The sequence below is a fragment of the Bos javanicus genome, chromosome 7 (assembly GCF_032452875.1).
Source record: "Bos javanicus breed banteng chromosome 7, ARS-OSU_banteng_1.0, whole genome shotgun sequence".
NCBI classification, from domain to species: Eukaryota; Metazoa; Chordata; class Mammalia; order Artiodactyla; family Bovidae; genus Bos; species Bos javanicus.
In genome coordinates, this window is record NC_083874.1 from 88,125,446 (window position 1) to 88,147,158 (window position 21,713).

At 41.8% G+C, this 21,713-nt stretch overlaps 1 pseudogene; it reads left to right on the plus strand.

The window, feature by feature from the left end:
• The first annotated feature begins 5,061 nt into the window (after window positions 1-5,061).
• LOC133251656 (BOS complex subunit TMEM147-like) lies at window positions 5,062-7,499 on the plus strand (annotated as a pseudogene).
• The last annotated feature ends 14,214 nt before the right edge of the window (window positions 7,500-21,713 follow it).

The following is a 21,713-nucleotide window of genomic DNA, read 5'->3' on the forward strand; positions in this document are numbered from 1 at the left end:
TCTGGGGGCCTTAAGAACCTTGCAATGGTCCCTGACTCTGTACCTTCAAGAAACAGGCAGCACTGGCCCTGTGTCCCCAGAGACCTTGATTAATGTAATATTTATTTAGCACATCTGTTTCAGGTCAGACAATCATATTTCTCTGACCTTCTCCCTTGGATTTCTATTCTGGTCATTTCTTATTTTTATTATTTTCGATACCACCCTTTTAAAAAATTGGAACATGTCCCTTTTAAAAGGCAGAACATCTAAACAGAGCATAATGTTTAAAAGGACTTATAAGGCTGATCATAAGAAAGGAGTAGAAAATATCATGACTTTTGACTCTTCAACTTTTTAAAACACAGACTTATTCATTGTACATTTCAGTGACCAAATTTATTCCTGGATCATACAACCAGAATGATTTATTCTCACTTACAATAACAGGCTCTGGAAACCAAGAACATCATTCAGTCACAAATACAGTATGTCCCAGGCATTGTGTTAGACTACAGAGTGAGAAAGTGGTGGTCCTTACTGTGCTGGAGTTCATGCTCAACGAGGGGATGGAACACCAAACAGGCAGTAGTATCTGTTACAATCCAGTAGCATTAGTTTTCATGGTAAGAGGAAGAATAGGATGGTAGATGGTATATAAAAGGGAAAGGAGTATCAGGGAAGCCTTCCTGGAGGAATTGTTATTTAATTTGAGGACTTCAGGAACCCTTATGTAGATCAATGGATAAACAAAATGTGACTGATCTGATGACAGTATATCTCTAGTTACCCAGTTCTGCCCACACAATGGGCTATATTTATAACTTTAAAACAAAAATAGCAGTAAGATACCAAGTGGGAAGAGACAATATGATTCCCTGGGTCTCAACTACTTTAAATTTTGTCCTTTAAAAAATTACGTTTGGATATTTGCTATTTTACCTCATATAATTTTGAAAAGTATCTTTCAAAATTCATTACAAGAGCTGCATTGTTCTTTTAGGCATAAATCAGTTTCTTTTCAACAAATACTTAGAATGGTTAATAAACAATTTGCTATTTTTTTTTTCTAATTTGTGCTAGTATGAAGAATCCTTGGGAGATCTTTGAAAAAATTATTTTTATCTGAAGATAACAATGTAGAAGAGTAAATTGTTTGGCAAAGAATTTGAAGCATATGGGCAGAGATACAAGAATTTACTGCATTTATAAGTTTCATTATAACTCTATAAAATGCAGCATCATTTGTCAGGAAATCAAAGCTTATAAAAGTGGCAATTGTGAATGCAGTTGGTTGCAGTTTCAAGAGAATGAGGATTAGGAGTGTAACTGAGATTCCTTTTATGATAAATTATCTAGCTCCTGGCTACCGTGTATGAGCTCTATTAACTGCCTATAAATTGTTCATCATAAAATCTAGTTCATTCTTGTTAATTAGGCCAAGGCTTTTATGAAGATTTTTTCTCCTCTCTCTGAAAGCCTAGGCTGACAGGAGAGTAGCTACACCAGAATATTGAGGAAGAAAGGGACCCTCTGCTAACCATGATGCTGTGTTCCTTAAAAACTAATAATTAAAAGAGAAATCCCTGAATTAAAATTACTTTGGCTTCTTGCTAATGAAAATGGAATCATTCTATTGTAGTCACAGAAGGAAGTTAAATACAGCCAAAATAATTGCATCTTCCAACTTTAAATCCTCATGTCAATAACATGCAAGAAAGGAAGGGTGTATGTATACAGATGACTTGGATATATCCATTAGAAATGATTAATACCAAGAAAGGTCCAGAAAGACAAATAGACATATCATATTTTTCTGGCATATCATTCCACATCATTTTATTATGTACTTTTCCCCATGAAATTGAACTTCCGTGCAAAATTATCTTGGAGGAAATCTTGTATTTGTTGCTCATCTCCAATTTTTTTCCGTTGTATTTTGCTTTTTGTGGTGCTCACATAAGTGATCAACTAGCAGTGAATGTTATGTTTATATTATCTCATATTTTGCATTGCTAACTGGCTCCCTTGATACCATTTAAGGTGCATCCCTAATCAGCTCTCACGTTTCACACTTCCCTTGCAATCTCTGGATTTTGTGAAGAGTAGACACGCCGTGCCCCAGTTCTGGATGCCAAAGTGGTTGTGACTTCAGGAAGTCCCAATAGTCAGAGCCACAGGCTGAGTCAAGCTGTGTGATTGCTCCCCTGAGATGCAGTTAGCAAGCCTCTCTGACAGAGGCCAGAGGCAAGGAACAGTCAAAGACTAGAAAAGTCGAGTCTGTTTGCACACACTCCTGTGCTTAACACCCATCAGGGTGCAATTAAGAATGGTCAGTAGCGTTATTATATTTGGAAACCCCAAATAACAACATCAGTTGGGGGGAAATGGGGAAATCAGTTTAAACCAAGGAAAACTAGTTCTTAAATATTAAAAAAAACCGAGATGTTTGCTTAAGCAACTTATTTAACTTTCTAAATGCTAATTAGTCATCAGTGAAAGAAATGGTAGGGTGATTAGGTAAAGTATGCTTTATTTCTAAGGTCGTATGGACTCTTAGGGTTTGTCCCATGCCTTTGCATGTCACGGGACCAGACTTTCTATTTTTCCTGGTCCAGCTTCTGGGTAATGTTGCTGGCTCCACAAGATTGCAGTGCAGATAAGGAATCATCTAAGTGCATTCTAAATTAGATGGTTAGGAAGACAAGGTAGTTCTTTGCACTGAGTAAGGGCTCTGCAGGGGGCTAACCTGGATGGACTGTTGTGTGAATCAGTTAACTTTAACACTGCTGCTAAGTCGCTTCAGTCGTGTCCGACTCTGCGCGACCCCATAGACGGCAGCCCACCAGGCTCCCCCGTCCCTGGGATTCTCCAGGCAAGAACACTGGAGTGGGTTGCCATTTCCTTCTGCAATGCATGAAAGTGAAAAGTGAAAGTGAAGTCACTCAGTCGTGTCCGACTCCTAGCGACCCCATGCACTGCAGCCCACCAGGCCCCTCCATCCATGGGATTTTCCAGGCAAGAGTACTGGAGTGGGTTGCCATTGCCTTCTCCGAACTTTAACACTAGGCTATAGCAATGCTCCAGAGGCCTTCCCAGTGTATATCTTGGGGGGAATAAATTGCAACAGGCTTAAACATAATTATAGAAGATTTTCTTAAGCTCTGGCTAGTTCAGTTTTAATTGAAAGAAATTGTTTTTCCTTTTGAAAGAACTTAGCCTTTAGAATATGATATTTATTTTAACAAATTGCTGTAAGAATCTCTTTTTTTTAAAAAAAAAAACTTTTCATTTTGTTATCATCACCACCATCATTATTTTTATTACAATCTAATGTTGAATTATATTGCACGGACAGTGGTCCTAGTTTTCCTCAAATAATTGGGCTCTTTTCTAAGCCCCTGTTCAAGCTTTGAATAGGTAAATACAAATGAATAAATATCAGATTTAGGTATAGACATTTTCTCTTATGGACTGAATATTTGTGCTCCCTCCCCCCAAATTCATATGTTGAAGTGCTAACCCGCAACATGATGGTAGTTGGAGGTATTGTTAGAGGTTTTTGGAGGTGATTTGGTTGAGATTCGGTCATGAGGGTGGAGCCCCTGTGATAGGAATAGTGCCCTTGAAAAGTTAAAGTGTTAGTCATGTCTCATGGTTTGCGACCTTATGGACTATAGCCTGCCAGGCTCCTCTGTCCATGGAATTCTCCAGGAAAGAATACTGGAGTGGGTTGCCTTTTCCTTCTCCAGAGGATCTTCCCAACCCAGGAATGGAACCTGGGTATCGCGCATTGCAGGCAGATTCTTTACCATCTGAACCACCAGAGAAGCCTTTCTAGCAGAAGGAAGACACATTAGAGCTTCCTTTCTCCACCGTATGGGGATACTGCCAGATCTAAATTGTGAGCGCCTTGATCCTGGACTTCCTGACCTCCAGAACTGTGATAAATAAATGTCTGTTGTTTCCAGCAGTCCTCAACCTTTTTGGTACCAGGGACTAATTTCATGGAAAACAATTTTTCCATGGACCAGGGGTCAGGGGGTTGGTTTCAGGACGATTCAAGTGCATTACATGTATTGTGTGCTTTGTTTCTAATCTAATACTGCCACTGATATGACAGGAGGTGCTGGTCTACCACCTGGAGTTTGGGAACCCCTGTTTTAACCCTCCCAATCTATGGTAATTGTTTTGTTGTAGAGGCTGAGCAGAAGCCCCACTAATGCTCTTAGCTTATGGAAAAATTTCTTCCAACCACAAGGACCAAAATGTAGCAATGGTGAAAGCAGGCATAGGAGAAGAGTCTGGGCAGATAGGAGGAAAAGGATCATGGTGAAGGCACAGATGGGTTTGAGGAAATCATCCCCCAGTGACCAGGAGCACTTAGGCTGGTGGTTTTTGTTTTTGTTTTTATGAGAACTAGTCAGATGGCCTCACCTAAATGTAAGGGGGCTGGGAAATGGAAATTCTGGCATATAGTCACTTTCCAGTAACATCTCTACACTATGGAGAGGAGCATGTCTCTGGTGGACAGCTGATGGTTCATGGCACCACATTTCGTATGTTACTTTCAGCTTAGAAAATGCTTTTTACAGCTGTATACTATTTGAATTTTTAAGGTCACTCTAATTAAGGAGCAAAGTTTTTTAATGCCTGCATATTCAATCAGTTCAGTTGACTGGCCAATTAACTGAGTGAAGTCAGTCCACTTCATTGTTTGAATTTCCAACTGTTTGGCTGAATGGAATGGTTACTTTGGCATAAAGTCTGTGCAGTAGTCCTATATAGATACAATCCTATTGCAGCTAGTGTGAAATTTGTCTTTGTCACTACATTTGTTTTTCTAAACACTGTTACCTTCCCTAATTTCATTTCCAAAATTCTTTTAAAAATGCTCCATTGTCCTAGCTTATTGAGAAGAGAGCTTCCTTCAGAGCTTAACTGAGAGTGTATAAGACTAGGTTTGTCTCAGTATTTTTAACACAGTCAAGTTTTTATGTTTTATTTTTTTCTGTTAGTACCTGTTGGGATCAGTTCTACACAGCTCGGTTTTTTTTTTTTTTTTTTAAGATCTCTTGTAGTAATGTGTTGATGGTCAGACTATTAGTTATATTATATGCCAGCAAATTTGGAAAACTCAGCAGTGGCCACAGGACTGGAAAAGGTCAGTTTTCATTCCAATCCCAAAGAAAGGCAATGCCAAAGAATGCTCAAACTACCACACAATTGCACTTATCTCACACGCTAGTAAAGTAATGCTCAAAATTCTCCAAGCCAGGCTTCAGCAATATGTGAACCGTGAACTTCCTGATGTTCAAGCTGGTTTTAGAAAAGGCAGAGGAACCAGAGATCAAATTGCCAACACCTGCTGGGTCATCGAAAAGCAAGAGAGTTCCAGAAAAACATCTATTTCTGCTTTATTGACTATGCCAAAGCTTTTGACTCTGTGGATCACAGTAAACTGGAAAATTCTTCAAGAGATCGGAATACCAGACCACCTGATCTGCCTCTTGAGATATTTGTATGCAGGTCAGGAAGCAACAGTTAGAACTGGACATGGAACAACAGACGGTTCCAAATAGGAAAAGGAGTACGTCAAGGCTGTACATTGTCACCCTGCTTATTTAACTTCTATGCAGAGTACATCATGAGAAACGCTGGGCTGGAAGAAGCACAAGCTGGAATCAAGATTGCCGGGAGAAATATCAATAACCTGAGATATGCAGATGACACCACCCTTATGGCAGAAAGTGAAGAGGAACTCAAAAGCCTCTTGATGAAAGTGAAAGTGGAGAGTGAAAAAGTTGGCTTAAAACTCAACATTCAGAAAACGAAGATCATGGCATCTGGTCCCATCACTTCATGGGAAATAGATGGGGAAACTGGAAACAGTGTCAGACTTTATTTTTGGGGCTCCAAAATCACTGCAGATGGTGATTGCAGCCATGAAATTAAAAGACGCTTACTCCTTGGAAGGAAAGTTATGACCAACCTAGATAGTATATTGAAAAGAGAGATATTACTTTGCCAACAGAGGTTCGTCTAGTCAAGGCTATGGTTTTTCTAGTGGTCATGTATGGATGTGAGAGTTGGACTGTGAAGAAAGCTGAGCGCCGAAGAATTGATGCTTTTGAACTGTGGTGTTGGAGAAGACTCTTGAGAGTCCCTTGGACTGCAAGGAGATCCAACCAGTCCATCCTAAAGGAGATCAGTCCTGGGTGTTCATTGGAAAGACTGATGCTGAAGCTGAAACTCCAATACTTTGGCCACCTCAAGCGGAGTTGACTCATTGCAAAAGACCCTGATGCTGGGAGGGATTGGGGGCAGGAGGAGGAGGGATGACAGAGGATGAGATGGCTGGATGGCATCACTGACTCAAGGGACGTGAGTGTGAGTGAACTCCAGGAGTTGGTGATGGACAGGGAGACCTGGCGTGCTGTGATTCATGGGGTCACAAAGAGTCGGACACGACTCAGCGACTGAACTGAACTTAACTGAACTGATTTAAAGAGGTGGGGGTCTCAAAAGGGATACATGTAAACAGAATTGTAGCCCCTGGAGTACATATAATGTTTTGAAGTAACAGTAAATAGATTTTTCTGCAGGAAATGGAATGAAAACAGCAGTTTAAAATGTTGGAACAGGAACCCAGCTCCCAGAAGGCCGCACGGGCCCTGGTGGAGGCAGGCGGGCGCCAGGCCTGGGCTCGGGCACCAGGCCACTGAGGCTGAGAGGCCACTGAGGCTGAGAGGCGCGCTCCGGCGGGCCGGGCGGCCGGCTTCATGACGCTCTTCCACTTCCGGAACTGCTTTGCCCTGGTCTACTCCCCCTACTCCACCACCTACAAGTACAGTGGCCTGTCTGAGTCCAGTGCCTTCTGGAAGTGTGTCCAGCCCGGGGTCACCCACCTGTTTGTGCAGCTGTGCAAGGTGCTGTTCTTGGCCACTTTCTTTCCCACCTGGGAAGGCGGCATCTGTGACCTCATTGGGGAGTTCATGAAGGCCAGTGTGGACATGGCAGACCCTGATGGGCCTAAACCTTGTCGTGTCCTGGAATGCTGGCAAGGGGGAATACAAGATCATGGTTGCCCTGGGCTGGGCCACCGCTCAGCTCATTATGTCCTGCGGCATCCCCCTCTTGGTTGGAGCTCAGGGGCGTTGAGTTTGACTGGAAATACATCCAGATGAGCATCGACTCCAACATCAGTCTGGTCGATTGCTTCGTCGGCTCTGCCCAGGTGTGGATGATAACATGCTGCGACCTGCACCACACTCAGCGACCAGCAGTCCTCCTCCTGATGTTCCTTAGCATCTACAAGGCCTTTGTCATGGAGACCTTCGTCCACCTGTGTTCCCTGGGCAGCTGGATGGCACTGCTGGCTTGAGTGCTGGTGACCGGGCTTCTGCCCTCAGCACCTTGACCCTGTATACTGCTGTTGTCAACGTGCGTGCCTAGGCTTGGCATCCCAGACTTTCACATACCTTCTTCCTGTCCCCAGGTTCAGTGAAGTAAACAGCATTTGGAAAGTTAAATTTTTTTTTTTTTTTTTTTTGTGGAGCAATAGGTTGCTATCAGATTGCAGAGAGCTATAAATGTCAATTTGATAAGTGTGGTCTTTATTTTATATTTACTTTGGAACCATTAATTCCCTGGTGTCTCAGATGGTAAAAGCGTCTGCCTACAATGCAGGAGAACCCGGGTCGATCCCTGGGTCGAGAAGATCCCCTGGAGAAGGAAATGGCAATCCACTCCAGTATCCTTGCCTGGAAAATTGCATGGATGGAGGAGCCTGGTAGGCTACAGTCCTTGGGGTCGACTGAGCGACTTCACTTCACTTTGAACCATTGGCGATTTGGGGATGATCTACTTATTGACAGCAACTGGGAACCTAAATTTGTCCCCAGTTTCAGATTTCTCTCCCAAGTCTGGATTTCAAAAGTTATTGCATTTAAAGCACAGTGATGCTGGTCACTGCTCGGACTCCACCTTCTGTTTCACCTACCACACACAGAGTGGACGAGGAATAGACTGCCACAGGGACATTGCTTTTCCCTAATTATCAAGACAGAGTGATAATCCACTCGCTTTTTATTTGGGGGTATCTGCCTAAGAAAAACATGTGTCCTATTACAAAACTGAATCTGAGGGATGTGAGGAATATATAGATATGTCTCCTTTGAACTTTGAAGGAGACTGTTTACTGTTAACACAAAAATAAGACTCCTCACAGATCATTAGCTTTTAAGAAGAATGACCTACACATTGTGAGGTACTCTGTCTCTTGGACAAATATAGAAAGAATTGATTGTGGTGTCGCTCTTGATCTCAGAGCATCAGTGAATAACCACCTGCAAAGCTTGCTATACTTCGGAGTTTTGTACGTAAGGAGTTTGCAGTTGTAACCATGTGGCAAATGCAACAAGCTGACCGTATCAGTACCGGGTTTATCTACGCCATCTGCTGTCATATTGACATCTGCTTCCTTCAACGTAGCACCTTCTTTCTCTTAGACATATTCTGCTATTTCTTCTTTTCCTTCTTTGTTTCAAGTCATATCCACTGATATCGGCACCATTTTGTGTTATCAATAAAGGAGGCTTTCAGTGAGGGAGGGGTGGAAGGCAGGGCCAAGTGATCAAAGGACTCAGTAGAAAAAATACCTTAATTCATGGGCCTGAACACTGTGTAAAAAGGTGAGCCTTGAGGTAAGAAAGTATCCAGAGGAAGCATGAGACAGAAGTGAGGGTTTAATTTGGGATTAACAAAAGCATCAGAAATAGCTAAGAGGAGACGGGAATGAGGACCATGTGTGTAGAGGGTGATAGCAGAGCAGAGCACAGAGATTAAGATGGAATTAATCTGTTCATTGGAAAGATGCTTTGGATTTTTTGGCAACACATACCAAGAGCAGTAACTCCAAGTAGCCTTCTGAAATCAGGGATCAACAGGTGAAGGCTTCCTTTAACTTCATTCTTAAATTACAGTCAAAATTAACTTGTATAAACCACACCTTTTTTTAAAGGTGTTTTGGTTTGTTTTCAACACACGATTCCACTTCATTTTTTCACTTATCCTCACAAGGTAGCTGTGAGTTTGTTTAGCATCATCAGGCAAATCTGGCTCCCAATGCTTAGCTAATTCTGTTAGAAACTACTGACTTTAATTGTATATGGATGGTGAACATTTTTTCTATTAAACGGCCACCAGATTTTTAGAACATAAGCTGAATTTCAGGAAGTGCTTGGAATTCCAAAGAATAGAAAGCTTTGGCCAAGAGCAAGTGTGTATTCAGTCTGAGTCAACAGGATTCACCTGGGCGTTGTTTGAGCTTTTGATCCCTGAAGCCATGGGTCAATGATACAGAAATAGACACTCATCTCTGACAACGAAAAAGCATGGATGCTGGCATGGGAGGACAAAGCTCCTTTTCTTTCAAAACCAGATCAAATTTAAACCTGCGATTTTGGAGCTTACTCATCAGAGGAGAAATATCATGAGCTATTTGCTCTCTCTGCTGTAACATAGCTCTGGCAAGCCCGGAAGTTATGTTGAGATCGTCAAATCTATAGTCAAGGACCATCTTTGTGAATCGTGAAACCATATGCCACTGGTTATCTGAATTGAAAAAAAATTAAAAACCAACAACAATAACAACAACAACAAAAAACTCCACACCAAGGAAAGCAGTGATGTGATCACACAGTGCCAAGGCCCTTTGATCATCTTACACCTTCTCAATCTTTATATATAAAAAAAAAATCTTTGCTACTACATGAACCATGTAAAATACCAGAACTCCTGTAGTGTTAACAAGGAATAAAGATCTTGCACCAGATGGTGCCTCTTGTCTCCATCTATCTCTAGCCCAAACAATCTGCCAGAGTTTTGAAGAAAAATGCGATGTGATCGCGTTGCAAAGTATATGAAGTAACAGTATGAAAAGTAATCTGGCTCAAGCAAGGGAACCCAGAAGGAAGGGGATTATTATGACTCTTTGAGCCCAGGAGTGAGGGTACCACTAGCTCTGAATTTTAGTCCATAAAACAAATGGTGTACCCAGGCACAGCTGGAGGGTGAGCATCGCACTGAGATGTCTCTCTGTATTTCTGCAATGTGATGATATCAGTCAATACGGTTGAAATTTCAGGGATTCATCTGGGTATTTTGTTTATATAAAACAGAGTAAACAGTTTGATGACTTTTGAAAAGCTTACTAGCTATAAAGGGAGAGTTCACAGGAGAACTTAACTGTGTAATATTTATTGCTATATTGCCTGCGGTTATGGATTTGGCCGTCTTGGTGATGAGATCTTGGGTACAGTTTGTGTGTCCCCTTTGCAGAACATTCTTAAAAATGTTTAAAAGAAGCTTGGATGGGTTTTTTGTTTGTTATTTCTCTGCTTTTCCATGTGACTTCTGTGGCCACAATATTCTCAGGTCTTCTCCTGCCTTCTAACACTTTGATCATGGTACTGTTACCTCTTTGCCAAAAGATCTTTGACTATTTTATCTCTGGGCTTTTAGTATCTTTGTTGTTGTTCAGTCACTAAGTCATGTCTGACTCTTCATGACCCCGTGGACTGCAGCATGCCAGGCTTCCCTGTCCTTCACTGTCTCCCTGAGTTTGTGTAAACTCATGTCCATTGAGTTAGTGATGTCATCCCACAATTTCATCCTCGGTTGCCCCCTTCTCCTAACACCTGTATAATTATAAAGCATTTTGTGATCAGAGATTATTTAATGGGAAAGAAAATAGCTTTTCAGGTCTTTCCTAGATACAACTCATTTGAACAATTAATTTAGGTTTGTATTTACTTTTGGTGCTTGGACTAGAAGTATAAATGGCAAGCCTAGAAACTCATGGTGATTTAATAGAAGGTAGCTCATTGGTGCCACTCAGAGTGTTGTCAGAAGACTGAATTGGATGAGCAGACTGGTAAAAGGTCTATGATAGACACAGAAATTGAGAGTCATCGTTTAGAAATTTCCATAGTAATTTGACTTAACTGTGACATCCAAGCAGGTGAATCACTTTCTCAGAAACTTATTTTGTCTCAGTTTACCAAAGTTTCAGTCCCTTATAGATTGGAGGAAATAAAAACTGTGTTCACTACCAAAGAGAGTTTAAGAAGCGCCACTTTATTTTTATCGAGTTTTTTATTGACGAGAAGTTGTTCCAACTTTGTGTTAGTGTCTGGTAAAGTGATTCAGTATTTATCTGTTTATATGTAATTTTTTTTCATATTGTTTCCATTATGTTTTATTACAGGATATTGAATATAGTTACCTGTGCTCTATAGTAGGTCCTAGTTTATTTTATACATAGTAGTTGGTATTTGCTGCTGCTACTGCTAAGTTTCATCAGTTGTGTTCGACTCTGTGCGACCCCATAGGTGGCAGCCCACCAGACTCCCCCACCCCTGGGATTCTTCAGGCAAGAACACTGGAGTGGGTTGCTATTTCCTTCTCCAGTGCACAAAAGTGAAAAGTGAAAGTGAAGTCGTTCAGTCGTGTCCGACTCTTAGTGACCCCATGGACTGCAGCCCACCAGGGTCCTCAGTTCATGAGATTTTCCAGGCAAGAGTACTGGAGTGGGGTGCCATTGCCTATCTGCTAATCCCCAAATCCTAATTTATCCCTCTCCCATCCCTTTTCCTCTTTGGTAACCACAGTTTGTTTTCTGTGTCTGTGAGAAGCACCACTGTAGAGTTCATAATTTCATTTTATATAAGATGGATCAAAATAGAGACAATGAATCCATCCACAGCAAGGAGGTTAGAGCAGTCATCTATTTATTATGTGTTAATCCTTACTCGGGAGCTTCAACCATAGTTCTGAAAGGAAAGGGATCTTGGAAATACTTGGAAATACATCTTGGAAATACTAAACAGGAGAAGGAACAGGATGAAGTCCTGAAGTGAACAGCCTGTGTGACACAGAGGCACGTACTTCCCCCATATCAGCCTGGTGGGTGTTGTTCCCAATAGATATGGAAAAGCTTCATTGGAAATAGAACCTTGGCAACACCAGGAATTCTGGGTTTTTAGTTTTAAGTTAGTGATGGCAAACATCTATTTAGAAATTGACAGTGAACCATGAAAGACTGTGGACCTCAACTGAAGAGTTCAATACTGGAAACTTAGAAACAGATGGGACATTCTTCCTGATAGTTTTATTGAGAAAGAGAGGTTCCATTCTTCACATTTTCTGATGTTTGAAATGACATTATTATCAGCGTTCCTCCTTTTTCCTTATAAGATAGACACAATGCATGGAAGTGGATGAAGGACACATGCTCAGGTCACTCTTACCTTTGCAGGATGTGTTGGCATCTTCCAGACACTGAAAATGCCATTGCTGGTGCTGCTGCTGCTGCTAAGTCGCTTCAGTCGCGTCCGACTCTGTGTGGCCCCATAGACGGCGGCCCACCAGGCTCCCCCGTCCCTGGGATTCTCCAGGCAAGAACACTGGAGTGGGTTGCCATTTCCTTCTCCAATGCATGAAAGGGAAAAGTGAAAGGGAAGTCGCTCAGTCATGTCCGACTCTTCTCGACCCCATGGTCTGCAGCCTACCAGGCTCCTCCGTCCATGGGATTTTCCAGGCAAGAGTACTGGAGTGGGGTGCCATTGCCTTCTCCAGCCATTGCTGGTAGTGCATAATAAAAGTCTCAAAGCGTGCTTAGTAATGATATATCTCAATGATGTTCTAAGTGAAATGTTTTTTGGTATCTCAGATTTGAATTTTGTCAAAGAAATAATAATAGAAATCATCTCCAGGTTATTTCTATAACAACTGTTCATTTTTCTTCTTGAACCTTTGAATAGAGTTGAAATAATGTTATTTGTGGTAACAATAGTATTACTGTGATTTCTGATTTCTAATTTTACTACCATTATTAATGATATTGTTAATTTATTTAAGACCCTCTAAGTTTTTAGGGTTCTTGCTGCTGCTGCTGCTAAGTCGCTTCAGTTGTGTCCGACTCTGTGCGACCCCATAGACGGCAGCCCACCAGGCTCCTCTGCCCATGGGATTTTCCAGGCAAGAGTACTGGAGTGGGTTGCCATTTAGGGTTCTTATAGAATCTAATAATGATCCACGTGGAAAAACCATTTGTATTCTTTCTTCTCTGGAAAATCTATTTCAGAATTGTGACTAGAGGAATCAGTAGCACTTCATATAATTCACGATATGGGTATGTGCATGTGCACGCATGCACGCACACACACACACACACACACACAAACACATAACTACCATATGGTCTTTTTTGACTTCTTGGCGTGGGTAGTAAAAAATTGTTGGGACTCAGGTTAGCATTCATCCTCCTAGGTATTGGAGATATAGGAGTTCACCCAAAATGTAATATGGATTGTTTGTTCTTAAGGTATATATTATAACTCTATTGATGTCTCAATTGGAAAGAAGTTCACGTCATCTTATTATTAATCTTATTTTTTTTTAGTCAATTACCTAACCCATTCCCATTTTAGCTCTGGTGCCCAAGGAAGAGGCACAACTCCACTTGCTGCTGGGCTCCAGGGGGAAAGAAGATTGCAATGATATCTCTCCCTGAGCTTTGGGAAGCTTGCCGAGTGTGAACCTGACATTGAACAAATGGCAGAGGCCAAGACAATGTCAGCTAAACAATGTCCCTTTCGGCTTATTAGGGCTTCCCTGGTGGCTCAGATGGTAAAGAATCTGGCTGCAATGCAGGAGACCCAGGTTTGATCCCTGGGTTGGGAAGATCCCCTGGAGAAGGTCACGACAACCCACTCCAGTATTCTTGCCTGGAGAATCCCATGGATAGAGGAGCCTGGTGGGCTACAGTCGATGGGGTCGCAAAGAGTCGGACACGGCTGGGCAACTAACACTTTGACTTTCAGCTTAACACACAGAAAATGCATAGGCAAAGTTGTAACTTTTTTTTTTTCCTCTTTCTTCTTGACCATCCTTCTCAAACTTGCCATTGGCTCTCCTTTTCCTGTGTTTGTGTTCTTCCCTCTGTGTGGGCATCTTTGAGGAGCAAGGAGGGCCTGCTTACGCACTGCACGTCACTCGGGCTGTCGTTTCCCGGGGCGGGTATTTCAGTGCGATTGCATCTCTATTCATCTACTGACAGAAGTGGCAGTGGTGCAGACACGGGTATTTGTTATTGAAACAAACAAAGCGTGTGGTGTTAGAGATTTGTATGCAAAACCTTCACAACAAAACTAAGTAGCTATTTACTTTAAATATGCCAATTAACTGTTACTAAGGTGCAGTGCACTTGTAGGTTAAGGATGATTGATAGTAACATGCAGTGAAATGTTCTTAAACTGCAGTCAGGAAATGGAAATGTACAAAATGCAAAGAACCAGGGCTGACAGCACTCCTTACATGTTTCAAAACAACAGTTTCAAATTGTTCCTTTATTGTTCTTTCATCATGTCTTGGTTCTGCACTTCCATAGCCTGGTAGCCAACAGTGTACTAAGAAAGTTTCAGAAAAGAGAATGTTTTCTTCTGAAGTAAACATCATGGGCCTAATCTCATTTGTTTCACTCAGGCAGAACTCTTAGGAACCACAGTGGGAGTTTTGCTTGACTGAAGAGAATAGCCTTGTCTCTTTTAAATGTCTGACATGGAATCTGTTGCTATTACAAAACTAATTAAAAGGAGAGATGACTTCTCCTTTGGTTGCTATGTCCTGTCTCAGCAGACAGTCACTTCTTCATTGACTCTAAACCAGCACCACCCAAAAGTAATACAACCAAAGCCACAAATGTTAGCCGCATATGTATTTTTAAATTTCCTAGGAGCCAAGTTTAAAAAAATAAAAAGAAACAGGTGACATTAATTTTAATAGCATTTTACTGAATGTAGTCTATCTAGACTCTTTATAATTTTACCATGGGATCAATATAAAATCAGGTATTTTGCATTTTTTTCTTCATACTAAGTCTTTGAAATTTGGTGTATTTTATGCTTAGTCAGAAGAATGGGCTCATGCCAATTCAGAAGAACCACATCTCAAGTTTCTGGTAGATTTCCACGGCCAGTGTCTACTATAAGAAACAGCACAGCTCTAAGTGTCATCATCTGAAGATCCGTGTAGTGTCCTTGATTAAAATGTTCCCTTTGGATAGTTAGGAAAAGCTGGATATGCATCCTGAAACAACACCATGATGCAATTGCTGTTCAATTCCCCCAATTACCGTTAAAGCCAGACGTTTTGTTGTGAAAAGATTAAATTCATAAACTCAGTCAGCTGACTTACGATTTTATAAAGCTCCCTGGCTGTTAAAATGCTAAAATGTTTGTGCCAGGGATACTATATAAATATTCTAAAAATCTCAAAAGAATACAGGGAATTACGTTTAAAATATAATATCAAAGGCCTTTTGATGTACACCATTGAAATGTCAGTTGAATGTTTTATAATACATTTTATATTCCTCACAACAATGAAAGTTGGGTGTGTGTTGTTAGAAAAGCAATTAAGTGCAGATATTGTCAAGTAAACCCTCTAAGAAGGGAAAAGCTAGATCTGATAATTCCAGTTAATTTATTATTAACATCAACTATAAATTAAAAAAACACAGTGCAAACATGATTAAGCAGAAATTGAACATCGAACAAGGGAGGAGGGCTTTCCAGGTGTGGTGCTAGTGGTAAAGAGCCTGCCTGCCAGTGCAGGAGACATAAGAGTTGCCGGTTCGAACCCTGGGTTGGGAAGATCCCCTGGTGAAGGGCTCGGCAACCCACTCCAGTATTCTTGCCTGGAGAATCCCATGGACAGAGGAGCCTGGCGGGCTATACTCTGCAGGGTCACAAAGAGTCAGACACGACTAAAGTGACTTTGCACGCATGCATGGAATTGACTTTCCCAAAATCAGACAATTTGTCTTAACTTTATGTCTCCTGTGTGCTAAGTTCAGTTCAGTTCAGTTGCTCAGTCGTGTCCGACTCTCTGCGACCCCATGGACTGCAGCACGCCAGGCCTCCCTGTCCATCACCAACTTCTGGAGTTTACCCAAACTCATGTCCATTGGTCGGTGACGACATCCAACCATCTCATCTTCTGTCATCCCCTTCTCTTCATGCCTTCAATCTTTCCCAGCATCAGGGTCTTTTCAAATGAGCCAACTCTTCGCATCAGGTGGCCAAAGTATTGGAGTTTCAGCTCCAACATCAGTCCTTCCAATGAACACCCAGGACTGATCTCCTTTAGGATGGACTGGTTGGATCTCCTTGCAGTCCAAGTGACTCTCCAGAGTCTTCTCCAACACCACAGTTCAAAAGCATCAATTCTTTGGTGCTCAGTTTTTTTTATAGTCCAACTCTCACATCCATATATGACTACTGGAAAAACCATAGCCTTGACTAGATGGACCTTTGTTGGCACACTGGTAAATACCAGTGTGGAGGTAAATGATAACAACAGTAACAGTAATAGCAACACAGGTAATGCCATATTCAGATTTGGCCAAGACATTTGTGTGAGGAGCAACCTCCAAAAAAAAAAAAAACCACAATAAGGCTGTCATCAGAAGTACTGAAATACTCTCCATGTGTAATTTTTGAAGACTTCCTGGAGAATTGTGGAAAGTCCTCTCCCCTGCTCTGCTCTGGCTGCCATGCTGGCTGCATTTCCCAGACTTCCATGTCAGCCGAACTTCCAGTGGATTCAGCCAGTGGGAAACCCCATTTGGAGAGTAAAGTGCTGGAGGAAGGGGGAAGCCAGGTGATTTTCCCTGTTTCTCTGTGCCTCTGGTGGTATCTCTGGAATGTCTCAAGTCATGTCTTCTCTGTATGTGCAGCTCCTGTTCTTTGTTCCTGTCCCAGTTCCATCTTCCACTGAGTGATCCTAAGACTTGACCCTGGTCTCACAGGCTTTTTCCCTTTTCCCTTCTAACCTAGAAGTCCTAGTAATTTCTTGCTATTTCTAATCTCTGGGTTACCTCACTAATCCCCAGTTGAGTGAGGCTTTCTGCTTCTATGTAACCAATTCCCTCTATTAAATTTATCCCCTTCCTCCATTGCAAATACTTAGACCCCACTCTATGCCCACAAGTTGAATTGTGACAAAATAGAGATTCTGGAAACAAAAATGAGCCCATTTCCAAATAAATTACCAAGCAGATTGCTTATGTGCACCCCAAAGGAAGCAATGATCATTAAGAGCCAACATGAGTTTCTTAAGCACAAATGTGACTGGTTCACTTTGCTTATTTAATTGGTGGTGGAAGAAATACTGGTGCTAGTACATGAGCAAGGACTTTGAAGTGATCTCTCATGACGTCCTTGTGGTTAATAGACACATGTGTGCTAGATGATACAGATTTAACCAGGTTTATAGGCTGTGCTGGAAAATACCTAGAGGGAAGCATGGCTGCCTTTCAATATTTGAAGAGGGATTAGATTAGATCTTTGAGACACTAGAGGCTAGAGCCAGGATCAATGTTTGAAGTTCAAGGAATCTGATTTTGGCTCAGTAAAGGGGAATGCATTCTAAGAATCAGAGTTCTTCAGAAATGGAATAGACTGTCAGGAAGACAATTTTGCTCCTAGTTATAGCCATAGATTTTAGCTGTGAAGAATGGAGTGAAAGGGATTCTTGTATTGAACTTGAAATAGATCATTCCTATGTTTCTTCCAACTGTGAAAGATTAAGAAGTTATGAGTTTGGTCATCCATGCTTGATACTAACATGGCACAAAATGTAATTCTGGCATTTGATAAGACTGCAGAAGGAGCCCCCAAATTTGATCATTGTTAATATATGTGATTGGTGTCTTAGTAAAGAATCAATCAATCCCAGTTTGTTGTTCTTGCTTGTTGTTCAGTCACCCAGTCATGTCTGATTCCTTGTGACCCCATGGACTGCAGCACACAAGGCCTCTCTGTCCATCACTATCTCCTGAAGTTTGCCCGAGTTCATGTCCTTTGCATCAGTGATGCCATCCAACCATCTCATCCTCTGATGCCCTTTCCTCCTTCTGCCCTCAGTCTTTCCCAGCATCAGGGAATTTTCCAGTGAGTCAGCTGTTCACAGCAGATGACCAAAATACCAGAGTTTCAACTTCAGCATCAGTCCATCCAACGAGTATTCAGGGTTGATTTCATTTAAGATTGATTGGTTTGATCTCCTTGCTGTTCAAGGGACTCTCAGGAGTCTTCTCTAGCACCATAGTTCGAAGGCATCAGTTCTTCAGCACTCTGCCTTCTTTATGGTCCAGCAATGGGATTTTTTAAATCCCAGTTTATAAAAGCATAAAAATATTAGTTTTCAGTTCAAAGAGAAGATATTTTTCTCTACTTATGAAAAGTCAGCATTTAAAAAATTATTTTAAAATATTTATTATCTTTTTTATTGATGTATCAGTCAGTCAGTTCAGTAGCTCAGTCGTGTCCGACTCTTTGTGACCCCATGAATTGCAGCATGCCAGGCCTCCCTGTACATCACCAACTGCCGGAGATCACTCAAATTCATGTCCATCAAGTCGGTGATGCCATCCAGCCATCTCATCCTCTGTCGTCCCCTTCTCCTCTGGCCCCCAATCCCTCCCAGCATCAGAATCTCTTCCAATGAGTCAACTCTTTGCATGAGGTGGCCAAAGTACTGGAGTTTCAGCTTTAGCATCAGTCCTCCAAAAGAACAACCAGGACTGATCTCCTTTGATATGGACTGGTTGGATCTCCTTGCAGTCCAAGGGACTCTCAAGAGTCTTCTCCAACACCACAGTTCAAAAGCATCAATTCTTCTGCGCTCAGCTTTCTTCACATTATTATTATTGATGTATAGTTACTTACAATATGATACTAGTTTCCGGTATACAGCATATTGATTCATTTTTTAAATTAATTAATTTATTATTGAAGGATAATTGCTTTACAGAATTTTGCTGTTTTCTGTCAAACCTCAACATGAATCAACCATCAGATCAGATCAGATCAGATCAGTCATTCAGTCGTGTCTGACTCTTTGCGACCTCATGAATCCCAGCACACCAGGCCTTCCTGTCCATCACCAACTCCCGGAGTTCACTCACACTCACGTCCATCGAGTCAGTGACGCCATCCAGCCATCTCATCCTCTGTCGTCCCCTTCTCCTCCGGCCCCCAATCCCTCCCAGCATCAGAATCTTTTCCAATGAGTCAACTCTTTGCATGAGGTGGCCAAAGTACTGGAGTTTCAGCTTTAGCATCAGTCCTCCAAAAGAACAACCAGGACTGATCTCCTTTGATATGGACTGGTTGGATCTCCTTGCAGTCCAAGGGACTCTCAAGAGTCTTCTCCAACACCACAGTTCAAAAGCATCAACTCTTTGGCACTCAGCCTTCTTCACAGTCCAACTCTCACATCCATACATGACCACAGGAAAAACCATAGCCTTGACTAGACGAATCTGTGTTGGCAAAGTAGTATCTCTGCTTTTGAATATGCTATCTAGGTTGGTCATAACTTTCCTTCCAAGGAGTAAGCGTCTTTTAATTTCATGGCTGCAGTTACCATCTGCAGTGATTTTGGAGCCCAGAAAAATAAAGTCTGACACTGATTCCAGTTTCCCCATCTATTTCCCACGAAGTGATGGGACCAGATGCCATGATCTTCGTTTTCTGAATGTTGAGTTTTAAGCCAACTTTTTCACTCTCCTCTTTCACTTTCATCAAGAGGCTTTTGAGTTCCTCTTCACTTTCTGCCATAAGGGTGGTGTCATCTGCATATCTGAGGTTATTGATATTTCTCCTGGAAATCTTGATTCCAGCTTGTGTTTCTTCCAGTCCAGTGTTTCTCATGATGTACTCTGCATATAAGTTAAATAAACAGGGTGACAATATACAGCCTTGACGTACTCCTTTTCTTATTTGGAACCAGTCTGTTCCATGTCCAGTTCTAACTGTTGCTTCCTGACCTGCATACAAATTTCTCAAGAGGCAGATCAGGTGTTCTGGTATTTCCATCTCTTTCAGAATTTTCCACAGTTTATTGTGATCCACACAGTCAAAGGTTTTGGCATAGTCAATAAAGCAGAAATAGATGTTTTTCTGGAACTCTCTTGCTTTTTCTATGATCCAGCGGATGTTGGCAATTTGATCTCTGGTTCCTCTGCCTTTTCTACAACCAGCTTGAACATCAGGAAGTTCACGGTTCATATATTGCTGAAGCCTGGCTTGGAGAATTTTGAGCATTATTTTACTAGCGTGTGAGATGAGTGCAATTGTGTGGTAGTTTGAGCATTCTTTGGCATTGCCTTTCTTTGGGATTGGAATGAAAACTGACCTTTTCCAGTCCTGTGGCCACTGCTGAGTTTTCCAAATTTGCTGGCATATTGAGTGCAGCACTTTCACAGCATCATCTTTCAGGATTTGGAATAGCTCAACTGGAATTCCATCACCTCCACTAGCTTTGTTCGTAGTGATGCTTTCCAAGGCCCACTTGACTTCACATTCCAGGATGTCTGGCTCTAGGTCAGTGACCACACCATCGTGATTATCTGGGTCGTGAAGCTCTTTTTTGTACAGTTCTTCTGTGTATTCTTGCCACCTCTTCTTAATATCTTCTGCTTCTGTTAGGTCCATACCATTTCTGTCCTTTATCAAGCCCATCTTTGCATGAAATGTTCCTTTGGTATCTCTGATTTCTTGAAGAGATCTCTAGTTTTTCCCATTCTGTTGTTTTCCTCTATTTCTTTGCATTGATCACTGAAGAAGGTTTTTTTTATCTCTTCTTGCTATTCTTTGGAACTCTACATTCAGATGTTAATATCTTTCCTTTTCTCCTTTGCTTTTCCCTTCTCTTCTTTTCACAGCTATTTGTAAGGCCTCCCCAGACAGCCATTTTGCTTTTTTGCATTTCTTTTCCATGTGGATGGTCTTGAATCCTGTCTCCTGTACAATGTCACGAACCTCATTCCATAGTTCATAAGGCACTCTATCTATCAGATCTAGGCCCTTAAATCTATTTCTCACTTCCACTGTATAATCACAAGGGATTTGATTTAGGTCATGCCTGAATGGTCTAGTGGTTTTCCCTACTTTCTTCAATTGAAGTCTGAATTTGGCAATAAGGAGTTCATGGTCTGAGCCACAGTCAGGTCCTGGTCTTGTTTTTGCTGACTGTATAGAGCTTCTCCATCTTTGGCTGCAAAGAATATAATCAATCTGATTTCGGTGTTGACCATCTGGTGATGTCCATGTATAGAGTCTTCTTTGTGTTGTTGGAAGAGGGTGTTTGTTATGACCAGTGCATTTTCTTGGCAAAACTCTATTAGTCTTCGCCCTGCTTCATTCCGTATTCCAAGGCCAAATTTGCCTGTTACCCCAGGTGTTTCTTGACTTCCTACTTTTGCATTTCAGTCCCCTATAATGAAAAGGACATCTTTTTTTGGTGTTATATCCCCTCCCTGTAAATCAGCATATTATAAAGGGTGTAAGGGCTTTCCTGCTGGCCCAGTGGTTAAGAATCCAGCTTGTAGTGCAGGAGACACCAGTTCGATCCCTCGTCTGGGAAGATTCCACGTGCCATAGAGCAGCTAAGCCCACACACCACAACTCCTGAGCAGGTGAGCTGCAAGTACTGAAGCCCGCCTGCCTGGAGCCCATGCTCTGCAGCAAGAGAAGCCACTGCAATGAGAAGCCCACGCACTACAATGCAGAGGAGCCGCAGAGCACCATAACTAGAGAAAGCCCGTGTGCAGCAACGAAGACCCAGCACAGACAAAAATAAAAGAGAGAAAGAAGTCTTTAAGA